Source organism: Rhipicephalus sanguineus, unplaced genomic scaffold, assembly GCF_013339695.2.
Source record: "Rhipicephalus sanguineus isolate Rsan-2018 unplaced genomic scaffold, BIME_Rsan_1.4 Seq703, whole genome shotgun sequence".
Lineage (NCBI taxonomy): Eukaryota > Metazoa > Arthropoda > Arachnida > Ixodida > Ixodidae > Rhipicephalus > Rhipicephalus sanguineus.
In genome coordinates this window covers 54061-75048 of record NW_023615805.1, presented here as the reverse complement: position 1 = coordinate 75048, position 20988 = coordinate 54061, and positions in this window count along the sequence as shown.

The following is a 20988-nucleotide window of genomic DNA, read 5'->3' as shown; positions in this document are numbered from 1 at the left end:
TTCTTGGCAATGAAGGGAAAGCTACGGGGGCGGAGCGTCTGCACATGTGCTGCTACGCGAAGTAGTCCGGTTTGGCGCGGGTCTCGTAACGCCTGGAAAGTGATGGCTAGCGTTGCATTTCGACGCAAACGCTGCTTATCGTCTAAGGTACGGGTAAAAGGCGCGACTTTTTCACGCACGCAAAAACGCAAAGTGGCAACGTATAAAGTAAAAGAAATACCAATATCTCGCTTGTGTGCGCTGCGTTCCGCTATAGTGCCTAGAATATACTTACTAGTGTGCCGACCGCCCAGCGTTTCCAATGGTAGACGCTGGCACTGACGGTGATGCCTTCAACCGGACGCCACCAGACGGCGACACTCTTAGGAACCATGCTAACCGAGCGGAGCATCAAGCCAAGCACGCGCGTTGCACGCGCGTAGCCCAGTTGCGCTTCGGATGCCCGTTCCACGGCCGCTACCTGTCTTTTTTTTTAAAGACGATAGTCTTTCTTGGGGAACTTAAACGCAGAAATTTTGGTCTGTCTTTCTGTCTGTCCTTCTGTCTGTCTTTCTGTTTGTCGGCACGTCCCTCGATTCAGCCACTCGGCCAAAGTTGAACCACTTGCCCAAGGGCCAGCCATCGTGAACGGCTGACTAGATTCATACTTGTGTACATTGTTGATCAAAAAGCAAACATTACGCATATCTGAGGCGCAACATCACTAGGTAAGTATTAGGCGGTGTGTTCCTCTAACAGAAAATACATAGATACGCAATATTAAAGACCTTGATGGTATGCGTTTAACGTTGAGACAGTAACGCGTTTATTAAAAGATTGCCACAGCTGAAGCGATCAGCGGTCCAAGCCGAGCAAGCGCGAGCGCCAACAACAACCGTCTTCATCTTCTTCTTTCGCAGGCGTTCTTGTCTGCGCCCTACCATGTTACAAATCACTCCCCCGCGGAAAAGGAGCCATCCTGGCGACCTAAGGAACAGGTACAACTGGTGGGTCATAATGCGGCTTCAGTCGATCGACGTGAACAGTCTCGCGGCCGCAACGACGGCGGACCGTAGATGATTGAAGAGGCTCAATCATATAGTTAACTGGGGATGCTTGACGTAGGACGCGGTAGGGGCCTTCGTACTTAGGCAGTAGCTTTGTGGAAAGGCCAGGAGCGGAGGAGGGAACGCGAAGCCACACCAACGTTCCAGGCTAATACGACTGAGGAGGCAGGTTTTCGTCGTGACGGTCCTCCTGGCCCAACTCGCCCTACAATGTTACAACCCTAGTTTCTTAAGGTGCGCTGAAAATGCGACTGCGCTGAAACTTGTCTTCCTCCGTGCCCTCTGCACAAGCTCATGTTGTGTTTCGGTTTCGGTTCAGTATTGCATTGTACGAATGACAGGGGGCGACGCTCTGGCATTCCTGTTTTACCCAGGCGACGTGTAAGAGAGTTTGTGCAGAGTACTCGTTGAGTGCGGATATTTCTTCTCCTTCGGCGCATCGCGCCAAACAACGTGTTCGGGCTGGCCGGCGTCCCCACCGGTCGCGTTGGTCACCGCCGGTCTTCGCCTGCCGCTGCGCCGGGACTACCAGCCCGCAACACAGCACTCGTGTTTCCCGACGTGTTGCCAGATGGCGTCCATATCTCACGCAGCGCCTCTTCTATCGTCTTTAGACGACATTTGCAGCGAAGCACGCAGATACGCGGCCAATTTTTTTTTTGTGTGTGTGTAGCGGCCGTGCCCGTTCGTAAGCGCAGTCGGTTGTGATCACGGAGTTAAGAAATATTCCGTTGCTGTAAACTTGTCGGGCGTTGTCGCTTTCGAGCCAGTAGCTGGTGTCTCCGCATGTCATTGCTAGGTGCGCGCGCTCCGCACTTGTTTCTGTTCACAGAACCGCGATGCGGTCACAGAAAACGGGGCGTAAAGATAGCACCTGTTTTTTCCCATATTGTACGAGTGGCTAACCCTCAAACAACGAGCGGGTCTCATTATTCAGCGCTCCTGTGGACACACAAATTTAATTAAGCTTAGCGTATTGGGAGAATAATATAAAGAGCACAAATCGAAGACTAACTCTGGCGGCTGTCGTATGTGACAAACACTTCAATAATTGCTACACTGAGCGTCGTGAGGTGATTACATAGATAATTAGTAAAATATGTGTCGTTAGATGAATAAATAGAAGAGTAGTAAAATATGTGTCGTTGGCTGAATAAATGGATAACGAGTAAAATATGTGTCCTTAGGTAAATAAACAGATAATTAGTAAATGTATGGTAATTAGCTGAAATTGCCGTGCATTTAGCATTTGTGGTTATGTGTCGCATATAATAGTATTTTTCGAAGAAACAGCGGGTATCGCGCAGCGCAATAATGATAACTGTGCGTACGATCGCTTGTTAGTGCTACGAAATCACATTCCTTCGATTACGATTTGCACCCCAACCAACGTTCCGCAGCGCAAAACGCTGGGACAGCCCGCCGGCGTCTTTCAGGCGCGAGTGTCTGCTAGAGACGCCGGTCGGCATAGCATGGTCCCTATGGCTATCGCCGTCTGGTGGCCGCCGGTGGAAGGCATCGTTCTCCGTGCCACCGCGACGCCCGCGGTCGGCACACTAGTAAGTATAATCTAGGCACTATAGTTCCGCCACAAAAGATACATGTACAAAATGAAGGAGTATTTTATATCTCTCACGCAGAAAATACGGGCTCAATTGTGGGACTACATTCATTAGCGGTAGAATACGTGCATTGTGGCTCTGTAGCCTTCGCTTCAATGCCAAGCAAAGTTGTCCGCGAGTATAGTTGTACCATGACCAGAACGCCACCTTCCGTTACTTTGCGCCAACTGCTTTGACTAAGCATGGCCTCCGAGATGGCGGGCGCGCAGCGTGTTTCTCTCCGGCCGTCCCAGTCGCCGTGCTCCCCAGCAAAACCAACGTGTTCGCCTCGCGCGCCCGCCTACCGCGAGAGGGCGCATCCACTGGAGCCATCCACAGGATGGCTTTTCTAGACATCACTGGGGCGTACGACAACGTTAATCATGAAATTTTGTGGGATATATTGAAAGGAATGGGCATAGGCGACGACTGTATACAGCTTTTGAGGGAGATATACCGAGAAAATACAGGTTGCATAGAATGGGAAGGAATGAGTAGCAAAGAGAACGTTGAGATTAGCAAGGGGCTGAGACAGGGATGTCCTTTGTCCCCGCTGTTATTCATGCTGTACATGGTGAATATGGAAAAAGCGCTACAAGGTAGCAACCTTGGTTTTAATCTGTTACACAAACAGGGCGGCGTGATGATTGAGCAGAAGCTTCCAGGATTATTTTATGCTGACGATATTGTCTTATTTGCTGACAGTCGAGAGGATATACAGCAGCTGGCGGATATATGCGGAAGGGAAGGGGAAGCTCTAGGACTAGGATTTAGTGTAACAAAATGTTGATTGATGGTATTCAATGACCCTTGTGATCAGGCGGTGTCAATACAGGGCCAAGAAATACCGAGGGTGAGCGAATAGAAGTACCTCGGAGTATGGATAAATGAGGGTGACAGGTACATGGAGGTACAGGAAAAAGCCTCAGCAGCAAAAGGAAAGAGGAATGCTGCAATAATGAAGCACAGAGCATTGTGGGGATACAATAATTACGAGGTGCTTCGAGGTCTGTGGAAAGGTGTAATAGTTCCGGGGCTTACTTTTGGGAGCTCAGTGGTGTGCATGAGGGCAGCGGTGCAATCGGGAATGGATATAAATCAAAGGACTGTGGGACGCCTCGCATTGGGTGCTCACGGGAAGACGACAAATGAGGCTGTAAAGGAAGATATGGGATGGGCAGGTTTTGAGGCGAGGGAGGCTCAGAGCAAAATAAGGTTCGAAGAAAGGCTAAGGAATATGAAGGAGAGTAGATGGGCAGAGAAGGTGTTCCGTTACTTGTATAGGAAGAGCGTGGACACACATTGGAGAAAAATAACTAGGAGGCTCACTAGTAAATATACGGCTGGTAGTGTAAGCAGTATGTCAACAAAGAGCGTTAAGCGAAAAGTCAGAGAGGCAGAGAGGATTTACTGGATGGGAGCTATGGAGAAAAAACCGGCTTTAAGTAACTACCGAAAGGGCAAAAAAAACGCCAGGCCTGCGCTGAAACAGCAGCACAGTCACAGCGAAAGCTGGAAGAGCGGCGTTTCTAGAGCCCGTTGTAAACTCTCTTGGGGCTACAATACAAGTACACTAGAAAGGTACCCACTACGCCATAAATCACAATTTTTGTGAAGTTGGGAAGCACCTACTAAGCCATCATTCGTCATTCGGCGGAGATCGAGGCACCAGCTACAGGTCTTTAAGACATTGTGTGCAATTTGTTGACGCGACGACTGATGACGATGAAGAATTATGGCTGCGCCATAATTCTTCATCGTAATGGGTTGGAATCTTTAAACGGCCCACCAGTTATGTAATTTGCATTCGGTGACGCCCTGTCGCTATTTCCCTCTCCCGTCATGCTGTATAACATACGTTGACGTGCGACAGAGACGGGGGGGGGGAAGAACTTTGCTGAGACCCCAAGGAAATGGTTCATGCGCTTATGGGTTTCCTTGGCAACCAATACAAGTGCACTTGCGAGGAACCCACTACGCTATAAATCATTGTAATCTTACTGAGACCCCAAGGAAATGGATCATGCGCTTATGGGCTTCCTTGGCAACCAATACAAGTGCACTTGCGAGGAACCCACTACGCTATAAATCATTGTAACTTTTGAGAAGTAGGGCAGCAGGCACTGTGCCATTTTTCGTTATTCTACAGAGAGCCGTGGTACCTGCTGAACGCCTGTAAGGAATTATGCGCACTTTGTTGATGCTGTGCCTGATGACGATGAAGAATTATGGCAGAGCCCTTTGGGTTAGAAGCATTCAACAACCTACTCGTTGCGCAATTCGCATTGTTTGACGCCTGGTTACAGAATTCGCGTTGTGCGACGCTTGGTGCTTATTTTACTCTTCTACCACGCTATATTGCGTATGCTAACGTGGTTCCTTCCCAACGTGAAGCCTCTATTGAACCTTTTTGCAAAGAAGTTTCAAGCACCGGCATGGCTCAGAGGTTGAATACTGGGCTCCCACGCAGAGGGCCCAGGTTCGAACCTCGTTCCATCTTGGAATTTTTTTCTTATTTCGTTTTTTTTCTTATTTCGAGCGATACTGGTTACGGACACCGGCGGCGGCGGCGGCGGCGGCGGACAACTACGGCACCAAAAACGGCCGGTGAAATGATCTCATAACAGCTTTCGCTGTAAAATGAAATAAGGAGGGAGGCATTTTACGACAATTCAATGGGAAGCGCTTTACTGTTTGAAGCGAGATCGGGTTGCATTAGAACGGGTAGTTATAAAGCGAGATTCAGTAAAGAAGAAGAACAATGCACGTGCTGCGGGGAAGATCAGGAAACGGCGGAGCATGTTCTGATTGAATGTGGAGGCATCCACCCAGGTGTACGTTTGGGCAAGAGCCTACATGACGCCTTGGGTTTTAGAGACAATGGAAAGCCGAACACACCCGCGATCAAAATAAGTAAGAGACGGTTAGAGTATTGCTGGCAGAAAACTAGAGAGAAAGGCAAAAATAAATAATGGGAAAAAATAAGGACATTCTGCCGTAAAGGGCACAGAACGGAGCTGAAAACTTAAGGTTTTTTTTTTCTTCTGGAGTAAAATAGTTTTAATTGAAGTAAAGACACTAGGCCAACGCTAAAAAAACAGGAGTAAAGGTTTTTTTTTTCGAGCCTGGTGGCACACTTGTCACCGCCCCGTTATAAAGGGGACGCTCATAGCATATGGTCTTTTTTTTTTCTCGTACGAGCAAACTGAAGGCAAGTATTTTTTTTCCTGTTACTGCATTTATTTTGGTCCAATTTACGAAGAAAAGCAGGGAGACAGCTGAATTTTCCTGATATTGCCACGCTCGCTTCTTCTTTTATTTTGATGTGTTCGAGTTTGACCAGCAAGGACGGTTATCAACGCTCGACGCTGGCCCTGAAGCAGTGTTCGAGAAGCTTCACGATTTTGGTAGATCGTTTTGTTAAGATTGCGCGCCGCACGCGAATGTTCCAGCTTTGTCGAGAGATAACGCCGCCACCAGCGATATTGCTGGAAAGTTCCATAGCGCCTGTATAAAAGCCGACGCGCTTGACCGCTTGTCAGTTGATCGACGGACGACGCCCTGTTCGCCGCTATCATTGTACAGCGTGTATTGCTGTAGTTCTGGTTCTCATTTTCCCGGCCACAAGTTCGGCCAAATAAACAGTTTCATTCTGCAAACGCCGACTTCTGTCTTCGTCGACGTCACGACCACGTGACATCTGGTGGAGGTGCTGCTTCTTCCATGATCCGGACGCCCCCGCGAAGCGCTGACCCAAGCCCAAGCCGCGACGAGGACGACGGCAAGGAGAACCCGGATCGTCGAACAAGCCGCAGGCAGAAGGGACTGCCGCCAGAGCACGGGCTCCTTCCCGAAAAAGACAGACAGCCGCAGATCCCAACATCGACCGCAGCGACAATGACCGACCCCGTGCAGCCTGCGCCGATCCTTCTTCGGCATCCCAAGGAGCCGCCAACTTTCCGCGGATCGTCGTTTGAAGACCCGGAAACCTGGCTTGAAACATACGACCGTGTCGCCGCCTTTAACAACTGGACCAATGAAGACAAGCTGCGTCACGTGTACTTCTACCTCGAAGACGCGGCCAGAACCTGGTTTGAGAATCGGGAGTCCTCACTGCAGACCTGGGATCTTTTCCGCAGCGCATTCATGCACACGTTCACAAGCGTCGTGCGCAGGGAAAGAGCCGCTTCTTTGCTGGAGACCCGGGTGCAGCTGCCAAACGAAAACGTCACCATCTTCACGGAAGAGATGACTCGACTTTTCCGTCAGGCCGACGCTGCGATGGCGGAAGACAAAAAAGTTCGCCTGCTCATGCGGGGTGTCAAACAAGAACTTTTCGCGGGACTTGTCCGCAACCCGCCCACGACGGTCGCCGAATTCCTCACCGAGGCTACGACTATTGAGAAGACACTGGACATGCGGACGAAACAGTACAACCGCTCGCCGCTGCGTGCAACCTATTCCGAAGTGCACTCACTAGCCACCGACGACTTGCGTGAAACCATCCGAGCGATCGTGCGGGAGGAGTTGCGCAAGCTGTTACCTTCGCCGCAGCCTCAAGTGGATTCGATCGCAGACATTGTCCGCGAGGAAATCAAAGAGTCACTGGGTGTTCCTCAGCCGGCACCGCCGCAGCTTCAAGCAATGAGTTATGCTGCTGCAGCCCGACGCAACGCCCCCCCTCCTCGCCCAAGTCAAGACGCCGCGCCGCCCCAGCAGTTCCGCCGCCAGGCACCACCGCCGTCACCACCGACGTCATACCGCCCGCCAGCCGGTCAGCGATACACGCCGAGGAAGACCGACGTTTGGCGCGCCCCCGACCATCGTCCACTCTGCTACCACTGCGGAGAAGCCGGCCACACCTACCGCCGCTGCCATTATCGACAGATGGGACTGCGTGGGTTCGCCGTCGACGCGCCGCGTCCACAGCAGGGGGAACGACCACGTGACATCGCCGACTACTTGGCAGGAGCGCAGTGGACCCCCCGAGGACCTTCCCGATCGCCGTCGCCAGGCCGCTACGCCTCTCCCCAAGGCCGACCATACACTGGCCCAACCCGGGGCCGGTCACCTAGCCCGCATCCGGAAAACTAAGGGCAGCAACCGATGGAGGTGCGGTTGCTGTACGACGAAATACCGAAGACCCTCCGCCGCCGACGCCGCCGCCACGACGAAGGCTTCAGGGCACGACGCGAACCCCTGACGACGAAACCTCGCGGACCGAAGTAGACCTGACGACGCAACGTGGAAGCAGCGGAACAAACCGACGTAGCCGTGACCCGACGCCACGACCTAACTGCAACGCAAGACGACGAACTAGCGACCTCGACGTTCTTATTGACGGCCACAGCGTCACAGCCCTCGTCGACACAGGAGCCGACTATTCTGTCATCAGTGGACCGTTCGCCACCAAGCTGAAGAAAGTTAGGACAGCCTGGGAAGGCCCCGAAATCCGGACAGCTGGAGGCCACCTCGTAACCCCGGAGGGAATCTGCACAGCGAGACTCACCATTAACAACCGGATTTATCCCGCGAACTTCGTAATCCTGCCGCGTTGCTCGAGAGATGTCATCCTTGGTATGGACTTCTTAGGCCTTCATGGTGCGATCATCGACCTGAGGTCTAAGTCAATAACGCTGTCCACGGAAAAGGCACTACCGCCGCACAGTCCGCCAAGAAAGCATGCCTTGAATGTGCTGGAAGACCAGGTCACCATTCCCCCTCGCTCCAGCGTCATCATTTCCGTCGGCACTCAGAAATCAGCAGACCTGGAAGGCGTTGTTGAAGGCGACCAGCGCCACTTGATTAACCGCAATATTTGCGTCGCAAGAGGAGTAGCAGAGCTGCGGGCAGGGAAAGCAACAGTTATGCTCACGAATTTCAGCAACGAGTACAAGCACGTGAGCAAAGGCACGACGGTCGCCTACATCGAAGAAATCGTAGAAGCCAGCAATGCTTTCGGCCTCACCGATTCTCCCGAGCCTACTCCGACGAATAAAGCACCGCAACCAGCTTTCGACATCAATCCCAGCCTTCAGAAGCACAAACAAGAACAGCTCAAAACCCTGCTCTTGCAATACAAGGACTGCTTTTCGTCGTCGTCAAGAATTCGGCAGACTCCCGTGGCAAAACATCGCATCATAACAGAGGAAAGCGCCAGACCAGTCCGTCAGAGCCCGTACAGAGTTTCGACGCGAGAACGCGAGGCCGTGAAGAAACAGGTCGACGAAATGCTACGCGACGACATCATCCAGCCGTCGAAGAGTCCGTGGGCATCCCCGGTGGTGCTAGTGAAGAAGAAGGATGGGACTCTACGTTTTTGCGTCGATTATCGTCGCCTGAACAAAGTCACAAAGAAGGACGTGTATCCCCTTCCCCGGATAGACGACACCCTGGATCGATTACACAACGCAAAGTACTTTTCGTCGATGGACCTCAAGACCGGTTACTGGCAAATAGAGGTTGACGAGAGAGACCGAGAAAAGACTGCTTTTGTAACACCAGACGGCCTGTTCGAGTTCAAGGTCATGCCCTTTGGTCTTTGCTCGGCACCTGCGACTTTTCAACGGGTTATGGATACAGTACTGGCCGGCTTGAAGTGGCAGACGTGTCTCGTGTACTTGGACGACGTCGTTGTGTTTTCCTCAAACTTCGACGAACACCTTCGGCGCCTTGAAGTTGTACTTCAAGCAATCAAGACCTCCGGACTCACCTTGAAGCCTGAAAAGTGCCGCTTCGCGTACGAGGAGCTCTTGTTCTTGGGTCACGTGATCAGCAAGGATGGTGTTCGCCCGGACCCGCGGAAAACAGCTGCCATCGCTGACTTCCCCACGCCCACCGACAAGAAGGCCGTACGCCGATTTCTCGGCTTGTGCGCCTATTACAGACGTTTCGTCAAGGAATTTTCACGGATCGCCGAGCCGCTGACGCAACTCACGAAGGCCGACGTCGAATTCAGGTGGGAAACGTCGCAAGTTCTAGCATTTCAAGAACTGAAACGACGCCTGCAGACGCCTCCCATACTTGCGCATTTCGACGAATACGCCGATACGGAAATCCGCACCGACGCAAGCAGCGTAGGACTCGGCGCCGTCCTTGTGCAAAAGACCGACGGATTCGAAAGGGTCATCAGTTATGCTAGCCGGTCGCTATCAAAGGCAGAAATCAACTACTCCACAACAGAAAAGGAGTGCCTGGCCATCATCTGGGCTACATCGAAGTTTCGCCCCTACCTCTACGGCCGGCCCTTCAAAGTTGTGAGCGACCACCACGCCTTGTGTTGGCTAGCTAACTTGAAGGACCCTTCAGGTCGCCTCGCACGGTGGAGCCTACGACTTCAAGAATTTGACATAACCGTCGTTTACAAGTCCGGAAGAAAACACTCCGACGCTGACTGCCTGTCCCGCGCCCCCGTCGACCCACCGCCGCAGGACGACATGGAGGATGACTGCTTCTTGGGAACCATAAGTGCCGAAGACTTCGCCGAACGACAACGAGCGGACCCAGAACTCAGGGGCCTTGTGGAATACCTCGAGGGCAGGACCACCGTTGTTCCCAAGGTATTCACGAGAGGACTGACGTCGTTTTTCTTGCGCAACGGTGTTCTCCTTAAGAAGAACTTCTCGCCGCTTCGAGCCGATTCCCTTCTCGTAGTGCCCTCGACATTGCGACCAGAGGTCCTCCAGGCTCTGCATGACGACCCGACGTCTGGACACCTGGGTGTTTCTCGCACGCTCGTAAGAATACAGGAAAAGTACTACTGGCCGCGCCTTGTCGCCGACGTAACTCGCTACGTCAAGACCTGCCGGGACTGTCAGCGACGCAAGACACCGCCGACTAGGCCAGTCGGACTTCTGCAGCCTATCGAGCCACCTCGACGGCCGTTCCAGCAAATTGGGATGGACTTACTGGGGCCGTTCCCGACGTCCAATACCGGAAACAAATGGATCGTCGTAGCTACCGACTACCTCACCCGCTACGCCGAGACAAGGGCCCTACCCAGAGGCAGTGCCGCCGAGGTAGCGAAGTTCTTCGTTGAGAACATCCTCCTGCGTCATGGCGCCCCAGAGGTCCTCATCACCGACAGAGGTACGGCGTTTACTGCTGACATAACTCAGGCAATACTGAGATACAGCCAAACAAGCCACCGCCGGACCACAGCGTACCACCCACAGACCAATGGCCTCACCGAGCGGCTAAACAAGACCATCGCCGACATGCTGGCCATGTATGTCGACGTCGAACACAAGACGTGGGATGCCATCCTTCCGTATGTGACCTTCGCATACAACACGGCCATGCAAGAAACGACGCAAATGACGCCGTACAAGCTGGTCTACGGAAGGAGCCCGGCAACGACGCTCGACGCAATGCTACCAACCGCCACCGACGAAGACGACCTCGACGTTGCCGCCTATTTGCAACGCGCCGAAGAAGCTCGACAGCTCGCCCGCCTGCGCATCAAGAACCAGCAGAGGGTCGACAGACGTCACTATAATCTTCGACGACGCCACATGGAGTACCAACCCGGTGACCGTGTGTGGGTCTGGACGCCGATACGCCGACGTGGGCTCAGTGAAAAACTTCTTCGGCGATACTTCGGGCCATACAAGGTGCTTCGACGTCACGGCGCTCTTGACTACGAGGTCGTCCCGGACGGCATTACGAACTCCCAGCGACGCCGCGCACGACCTGAAGTCGTCCATGTCGTGCGCCTTAAGCCGTTTTTTGCGCGTTAGCGAACCTGGGGACTCTACTTTTTCCTTTGTTATTGTAATTTATTTGTGTATGCACTTGTTTTTTCCTTTCCATGTTCTGTTGCAAGCATCGGGACGATGCTTTTTCAAAGGGGGGCAATGCCACGCTCGCTTCTTCTTTTATTTTGATGTGTTCGAGTTTGACCAGCAAGGACGGTTATCAACGCTCGACGCTGGCCCTGAAGCAGTGTTCGAGAAGCTTCACGATTTTGGTAGATCGTTTTGTTAAGATTGCGCGCCGCACGCGAATGTTCCAGCTTTGTCGAGAGATAACGCCGCCACCAGCGATATTGCTGGAAAGTTCCATAGCGCCTGTATAAAAGCCGACGCGCTTGACCGCTTGTCAGTTGATCGACGGACGACGCCCTGTTCGCCGCTATCATTGTACAGCGTGTATTGCTGTAGTTCTGGTTCTCATTTTCCCGGCCACAAGTTCGGCCAAATAAACAGTTTCATTCTGCAAACGCCGACTTCTGTCTTCGTCGACGTCACGACCACGTGACAATATAAATCATTGTAAGGAGGTATCAATTCGTCTGTGGCAGTAATCCGCCTCGTGCGCTGCTGCTTTCAGTTGTACTGGTGGCGCCACCAACGGCGAACGGTGGCGAAAGGTGGATACGCGCGGCTCATAGAAGCCGTGGGCAAAGCGCCCGTTACTCGCCGTTTTTCTATTCATTTTTCATTCTGGTTTGATATTTGTACTGCCGACGCTGCTCCACTAGACAACCATGCCGTCAGTTACGTCGATTGTTCTATATTATTTGTTTTAAAATGACAGGCCCGCTTTTTATGCCTGCGCGCGATGCACTGCGTACGTTTCTTACGTGCATGTGTCCAAGTTGTTTGCGTGATCTGTTAACACAGATGAAATAAAAACTGTTGCAGTACAAAACAGCATTCTTGTTTTATTGAACACCCCAAACAGTACAACGACAATGTCTATAACGGCTGTATGCCTGCTTAAGAAACGCGCAAAAGACACGCGTTCTTATCTTCGCCCAACACTCGTAGCACTCAACTAGGCCAAGAAAACCGAAATCTAACTTGCTGAACGTTTTAACAGCCGTCACACAGCTGCATAATAATGCGTGAAAGTACTTTAGCAAATGACCAACAAACATTCACACAGCGTTTTTCTTTGTTCACAGACCGCGTTAACATATGAGAAAGTTCTAACTGCATTGCAATCACTATTTCGCAATATCTAATCACTTTCACCATTGAAGCCACAATCCTCTAACACATGCTCTTTAAATTGAGCATGGCATTACTCAGACTTATATAGGAAATGCGCATGCGTGGCATTACTCAGATTTATATAGGAAATGCGCACGCGTGTAATGTATCTCGTATGCTAGCTTCTCCTTTGGTACGTGCAACAAAACATAAAATACGATTCCTGAAGTAATGTTCGAGGAGTAGCGAGCATAGAGAAGGGCAACTACTTACAGCTTCACTCACCTTTGCAAAACGGTATTCCAATTGCAATTCAATATTAACCGACGCAACAACGATAACAACACACTTGTTGCACACATGCGTACCAGGTTGACGCGCGAGGCCAAGCGCGGTATTTTAAGTGTAGCACAATCGTGTGCGTACAGTACGCTAGAATATTCTGGCACAATGTCGTCAAGCTTGCAGTCACTTCAGCGGTTCCCACGATGTAGCACCAGTTGACGTCCTCGCGTCATCAAACTGCTACGACGCCGAGAACTACACACACAGCTGACTTGAAAAAACGCGGTCTTGCGGAGGCCATCTTGTCCAGCAACCAACGGACAAAAGTACACAGCTGAGGCGTCTGAAACATTGCCGTTGATGAGATGGCAGCTGAACGATATCAGGGCTCATCGTCCGACGTGTGGCCACCGCCTTGACACAATATTAACGTTGCAACGTTCAAGGAAGACGCGACGAGCCCAGCCGGTCTTGTCGGGTGCGCTACTGCACAGTGCAGAGCGCGCGCTCTCACGGCCACCGAAAGAAATAAAAGAAAGTGGAGAGAGGAGTTAGCTTGGAGCATGGCCAGTCGGTGGAAGGAAGAGGACGTGTTGCGTCGTCGGTGTGGCGTATTGTCGATAGATGGCGCTAGTTTGTTTTTGCGCAACGGAATCGCAAACTTCATTGAAAATGCATGGGATCCTAAGGGGGTTTGTGAGAGGGTACAACCGCCTGAGTCGAGCGGTGGCGCCACCATACCGATGCACGAGGCGGATACTTTTCTTTTTCATTACGGTCCATCTCAGTATTTTGCCAGCGTCCGTGGTGTGCCAGAATCACTGGAGCGCCAGTTCGAACGCGTTTTGTTGAAGGAAGCGCCGCGCCTTCTGCGACCTATTGAATCAGCTTCCCAGCCACGGAACGCGCGCGCGCGTCTATTCAGTCCGGCCGTGCGCCAGAAAACGCGTCGTTGTGCGTAGTGGACACGACGCGCACAGCTACGGAGATATTCTATACTGCGGTGACAACGAGTCCGACGTATCGCAACGCTCCCCACGCAATGTCCAGACTTCTGCGGCGCCATTCACTTTCCCCGATAAACCCGTCATTGCGCGTGGATTTTTTACAATTAAGACACAATCGAGTCTGAACGCCTGAATTCCCAACTTCCGAGACACGATCGAGTCCGATCCGTTGCAGAGGCATCGTAATTATAAGTTCTCTAATACGGGCGGCGCACATCTACTGCAAAAAAACAGCCCATTTGAGAATATATACGCCCCAGCATTGACTTTGTCTCTCGTACACCTTGACCCGGTATTTCCAAATGAGCGCCAGGTTATATAAAGGCGCAAAACCATTTTTTTCTATCCACATGCAGCGCCAACAGCGCGGCAGCCTTTTCGAGAGCGCCGCGGTGCAGAACACGTAACACGCTTCGCTTGAAAACACAAAACTCGGTTGTAGTGGGCTGTCGTAAGTAAACGAAAATTTTTCCACTAGCTGCATGTACCAGAGGTGCGGCTTTGTGCGCGTTCTAGAAACGAACGAGTATTTCTGCCGCACGCGATTCTTCGAGGTTCGCGCAAACTTCCTGAACAGGTGATGTTCGCGCGAGAGAGCAGATCGCTCACAGGCATGTGTCTGCGCGTGAAGCTCTTTTTCGGGAGTCTAGTTGCTCTACAGATTGAAAAGTGTCTTAGTTCCAGGGGTGAACGAAAAAAGGAGAGTTGTTCGAGAGGCTCGTTCCTTTGTGAGACACAGTCAATTGATAGCAACAGACAAGTAAGGGATATTTTTTTATTATTTGTAAGCCAAGCACAGGAAATACTTATTTGTAGTTTTGAACTGTAGTGTAGCAAATACGACATTAATTTAAATGTAGATTCACTGTAGTAAAGTGATGAAGAAATATCTTCGCGTTGGTGATTCCCGATCCCACAACCTGAGAATTACGCGTCCGATGCTCTGCAATAGGTACGGCATCGAGAACTGTCCTGCTAGCTGTGAACCACTTTCGTTCTCGGGTCTTTGCATCGATATAGCACCAAAAGGTGCGAACCATTGAAATCAAATAAGACCACAATGTGCTCTTTGGAAGATAAATTCAGAGCTAAATTCATTCACTGCCTTATAACCGAAACCCAAATCATATTCAATAGGATATTGCATATATTGCATGTATTCGCTGCTCCGAAACATTTAAAACAAGGGGTTCGCGCAATAGCCATAGAAATTGGTTTTGTTAGATCTTACTGAAGAAAGAACGAGGCAAAGACACTCCTTGAAATCTTCTGCAACTTGTATGACATGGAATGTGAAGTTCCATTCACATACGTGAATGGCATGTAAAGCATAAAATGTCAAATAGCAAATAATGATGTGGTCCATCGGAGTGGGGCTCGCTACAGAGGTGCTCGGTATCGAAGCAGGCGGAGTCAGAATTCTGAGCAACCAACACGTCAAGGTTTACTTGATAAGCGAGATCACGCAATTTCTAAGGTAATTCCAGATCTACCCTCAAAAGCGGATCTTATAACAAGGACAAGAGGCATTACTTTGCTATTCTAAGAGTTCTATGAAGTTTTGTTTAGTGATGACTCTCGAAGAATTCCTGATGACTCGTACGTTGAACTCAAAGCCAGTTTTGTTCCTCTTCTAAATGATTTGAAGGATGACAAATGCGCGGTCCCATTATAATTAAGGAAATTCTGTACACTACTGTTGTCAAAAACAGCTTGCGATGTTACAGGTCGACTTTGCAATACCTTTGATCGTGTAAGCTATTCACTCCTTTCTTTTTCTTTTCCTGATCTTGCCACTGTTGGCTCTATTACGCCTAATGGTTTCAGACTCTTATAATAATTGTTCTACTCACATGGGAAAAGTGCAACACCTACAGGCAGTGCAAAAATGCAGTGGGTCAGCGCGTCTTGATGAGCACGAGTGGCCACCTTGGTGTCCACCCGCGTACTATAAGAATTCTCGTCTCCCCGTCGGCCACGTCCGCGTTGTAGGAAAGTTCGTGCGCGCGATGGCGACTGGTGTAATAAAGCGCGTCGGCTTTAGGAAAGTCAACAGTGCTAGATTTTTTTTAGCTACAAAGACAGAAAAGAGACACAAATTATATGGACGCAGTCATGTTTTCGACGTGGCAGAAGAAAGCGCGGATGGCCGAAAAAGTATTATAAAGCGCACGACTGGCCAACGTAAACCTTGCTTTTACCTGCTTATTATTTAGTAAACGATGAGATTTACGTCTAACTAGTGCTGTAGCGTGATGTTGTCTTAAGGAAAACCTAGTGCGATGGGCGCAGGTGATACGTATACGATCACTCCCGAATTGCAAATAGTGATGCAGTAACAGTTGCACGAAGCTATCCATGCTGCAGTTCCGTTTGTGAACGTTCCTCGGGCTGCATGAATGCTTGGATAATTTCGTTACGTGCCATCTTTGCGAGCGATACCTTAGGCGTCACGAGACATAAAAAAACAGCATGGCGCGCCTTCGCTTGCATGGGCAGTGCTTTCTAAGGCAGTACAGGCGGAATGAATGCTAACATTCGCACGTTCCCCAATGCATTGTGCCACGCATCTGGCGCTTGTTCCTTACTGCTCTCGTTTAGCGAACTGCGCGGTCAGCTGATGATTAGGGCGTACGTACAGAATTTTTCTCTCCTGCAAATGAGCCCGCCTGAATGATGCTCGTGTTTATGGACCAATCGAATTGTCTGAACTACGGTAGCCACGTGTATTCTTTGGTCTCCGTGTAACAATAACGCACGTACAGCTAAACCAACGACCTTAAATAATTTAACAATGTGGAAAATACTGGATCCGTCCATTGCTTTCCGCCAACAAAATGTCGACTGCAGACTCGAGACAACTTTGCCGGGTGCCACTCTGTTCCGTCGGAACTGTAAAAAAACGGGGTTAACTTGCGTGGCGCGTAAATTCATAGCGAACTAGCGACAGCGTGCACTTAGTAATATGCCCGGGACGACTTACTGCACACGCCGTACGCTGGGAATACACCATTCGCGCTGGTCTCTGAAGCATGGTCGCACCGGAAAACCGAAGAACTTTGTTCCAGGTAGGCATTTTTTATAACTATTAGTGCAGCAATTCATGCGCGACATTACAAAACTCCACTAACAACCTGACACGGCCCGACTCGTGGACCGGCTGCTGCACGCAGCACCCTAGTCGCTTTCCCTCGCTCCTGCAAGGCAGCGCCACCGGCTCAATGCACATTCCCCATAGTTGTTAATGGTCACCTCTTGATACCTCTTTATATAGGCTCTTCGTTGAATTAAGGCTGCAAAATGTGACTATTTCTGTTCGCTAGTAAAATGTGAATGACAGATGGCAAAATTACATCTAAACAGTAATAAATTAGATTCATATTTACTTTTCTCAAATTTTCCTAAATATAATTATTCACCATCATCGTTAGCTTGAAAGTGCACATTGGAGTTTAACGGCCTCTCCGATGTTTCGCCAATCAACCCGGCCCTGTTCTAAGACAGGTAGCCGCCTCTCTACTTAGGAGAGGTAATGATTGCGGAGCAGAACCAAGACACTGAAGTAACTATAAAAATAGGAATGGGAAGGAGCGCGAATGGCAGGCATTCTGAATCATGAATGGTCGTTTACCACTATCCCTCAAGAGACAGGTACATACCAGCTGCGTCTTACAGGAACTTGCCTGTGGAGAAGAAACCTGGACGCTTACGAGTAGGGTTCAACTTAAATTGAGGACGACGTAGCGAGCAATGGAAAGGAAAATTGTAGGTGTAACCTTAAAGGACAAGAAGAGAGCAGACTGGGTCAGGGAAATAAACGGTTCTTACGGACATCTTAGTCGAAATCGAGAAGAAATGGACATGGGCAGGGCATGTTGCGCGTAGGCAAGATGGTTATTGAGAGTAATAGAGTGGACTTCAAGGGATGGCAAGTGGGATAACGGGCGGCTCGAAGTTAAGTGTGCACATGAAGTTAAGAAGTTGGCGGTGATAGCGTGGAGGCAGCAAGCACAGTAAATGTAATTAAATCACATTACAAATCACATTTGGCAGAAAGTAGTGACATTGCATAAGTATTGATTTTCAAATGCAATGGAGTTACATTGAAATTACTTGAAGAAAAGTTCATCATTCTTGAACTATGGATTTACTGTTTTTTTACAACGCGTATATATTGGCATCTGAGTTATCTGTCCCACGCTTGAGGTTTGGGACTCAGAATACGTTGTGTTTGTTGATTTTACTTTCTGTTTGGTTACTTTTATGTCATAAAGGAAGCAGACCTGCTCTATTATGGCAAAAAGTAAGTTTGAAATTAATGAAAAATGTTCCTTAAAATTACTTACTAGAAGTAATTCATTATATTATCGTCACTACACAAGAAAGTAATTCAATTACTGTAATTTCATTACTTTACTGCCATTACTGCCAAGTCTGACGTGAATACAGCTGAGCCATTTGATTGCCTTCTTCGAAGAGCATTGTGCCTACGAGGAAAGACGACGTGAACAGCAACGGGAATGTGAGGAGCGTCAGCGGACACCTCGGTACAACCGAAAACAATTAATAATATACCACAAATGGTCAAAGGCCTTCGTATTTTGATATAAGGCGGCTCATAATGCCCCTGAAAACATATCCTCATAGCAGTTCACTTGTTTTTACAAGTGAAGCCAAGTTTAAAGCGGTAGTCACACGAAAATTTTAGGTTGTCATTTTTTATGCCCAATGAAATGAATAACTCAAGAGCCTACAAAATGTACGGGCAAGCGTGAGTGCGCCCTGAAAAATTCATTACAACACATTTTTAAAATCTAGTTTCACTTCCTTCAGCACCCTGACGTCACGGCATGGTTTGAGCTTCTGGTCACGTGCTCCCGGAAGATATCGTGACGTTTCCACGGCCGCTCCGCTCTGTGGCTCCGTTAGTGACGCACAAGGGGCCAATATGGATATTTTTGTGCCTGACATCATCATGGTTGTTTAAAGGGGGCAGGAAACGCGATATCGGCGCAGGAGAACTAGAAACAGCAAAAAAAAAAGAAAATCTTTCACTGGTTAAGCTTTCTCGCAATGCAAAATATTTTGAACATCGACAGAAAAGAAATTGGTATTATCATTTCTTTTCTGCTTCGTAAACAACAAAAGTTTACTTTCGAGCACTACATGCGGCAGCGTAGTGAAAAAGTGTGAGCGCAGGCTTTGGAGAGTTGGCTGTGCTGCTACAGAAAGTTGTCGCGCGGTATAGAACAAATGGCAGACCGTCCAGTGTGTTTTCTGCATCTAACGCTCAACACCAGACTAGAACCGAGTGACAACCGATGAGCACAGGCGCTGTCTTCGTCGGCTTTCCCCCTGTGATTATCTTGTGTTTTGCGCAAGAGGATAAAAAGGAATATACCGACAATACCAAGCTTAAGTTGTTACAAGGTACTATCAGTCAATCACGGGTCTGCGTTAAGTCGCCTTGCTTAGCTGGGAAATTAGTAACTTTGGCATTTGGCGCTTTCATTTTTCTTTTACAGCGAAAGCTGTTATGAGATGAAAACAACAGCCGTCTTTGGCGTCGTAGTGGCCCGTCGCCGCCGGTGTCCGTAATCGCTATCGGTTCAAAGAACGAAATTAGAAAAAATGTCCAGGATAGAACACATCACTCTCCTCACCCTCACTTCTCTTTATCACCAAATGCTATACTTACACTATTTCATTTAAAACGCTACGTACACTATTGCAGAAAGCGGCACCGCTTGTCTAGGAAATTAGACAGTACGGTTGTCATTAAGCGATTTCCCATTTATTTCTTTAGGAAAGTGGTGGTCGATTTACAGTACTGCGTGCTTTACTTTGGGAAAGCAGTAAGATGTCCCGTATACAGTGGCAACGGGATAGGATACTGGAAGTGGTGTCCATGAAGCCAAATGAATAGGAGCGACAACTGTCTGGTCTTCCGCTTCAGCAGCAAATGTGGCGCAAGTTTGGTACCTAATCTTTTTCTGAAATTATGCGTTTAATATTAAAGTACTGTAAAAAATGACAGGCAACGAAGCTATTATCCGTGAGAAACGCAAAACCATAAGTACACTTCCAAATTGGTACAGGCGGGCGCAGCTACAATGGTGGGACTACCACCGGAAACGCGGTCCGCTTGCGCCCGTGAGCTGTTGCTTACTCCATGGCCTCCGAGATGGCGGGCGCGCGGCTTGTTTCTCTCCGGCCATCCCAATCGCACGGAGAGAGCGTCCCTTACGAAAATGCCAGATATGGCCCATATATGTTTTATATACGGACGTATATGATCAAATAAGGGGACATATAAAGTCATATATGGCCATATATGAATTTATATAATTATATAAAAGTGTTCATATAAGTCCATATACTGCCATAACCTGCCATATACGGCTTCACATAAGGTCATGTACTGCCATATATGGCTGTACTGATATGCATATAAGGGCACTTATAAGGCTATATAATCCCATATATGAGTGTATTTATATGCATATAAAGACATATATTGCTGTATACTCCCATATATGGATGCAAATATGAATGTAAATGTGTCCAAAAATCGCCAAAAATAAGGGAACTGAATTTGCTCGCTGCCTTCATAATTACTTTTTCTGTGGTGGGAGACATCTTGAAATGACTAGACACACCAATTACGCCATAATTAAACGAAATAAATTAATTAGCTTTTTAATTAGCGGAGAGACGCGGTCGAGTCAAAAGGGAGAATTGCGGTGCTTCCGGCGAAAAAACTATTGCCGCTTTGACATCTTGAGAAATCGGCCTCTGATAATTATTGCGGAGCAATGAAATTGAACCAAATTCACTGGCGAAACCAAAACCGTAGCTCCAATGAGCGCAACTGGCAGACGACCAGAATGAAGTCACTATTCACGAAGGCGATTGCAGTGGTATTAGTTCTTCTGCATTTGTTAACGTAAGTGCACCATACGTGCTCTAATTGCACACGAAATCCGCACAACCCCGAAGCGAAGTCAATTAATCGGTGGCTGGTAAAACACGCTCGCTCATTCTGGACATCTCGGAAAGGTAGCTATGCTGTTCCGAGTTTCGGCTTCGCCTGTGAAATTTGTCAGATTTCATT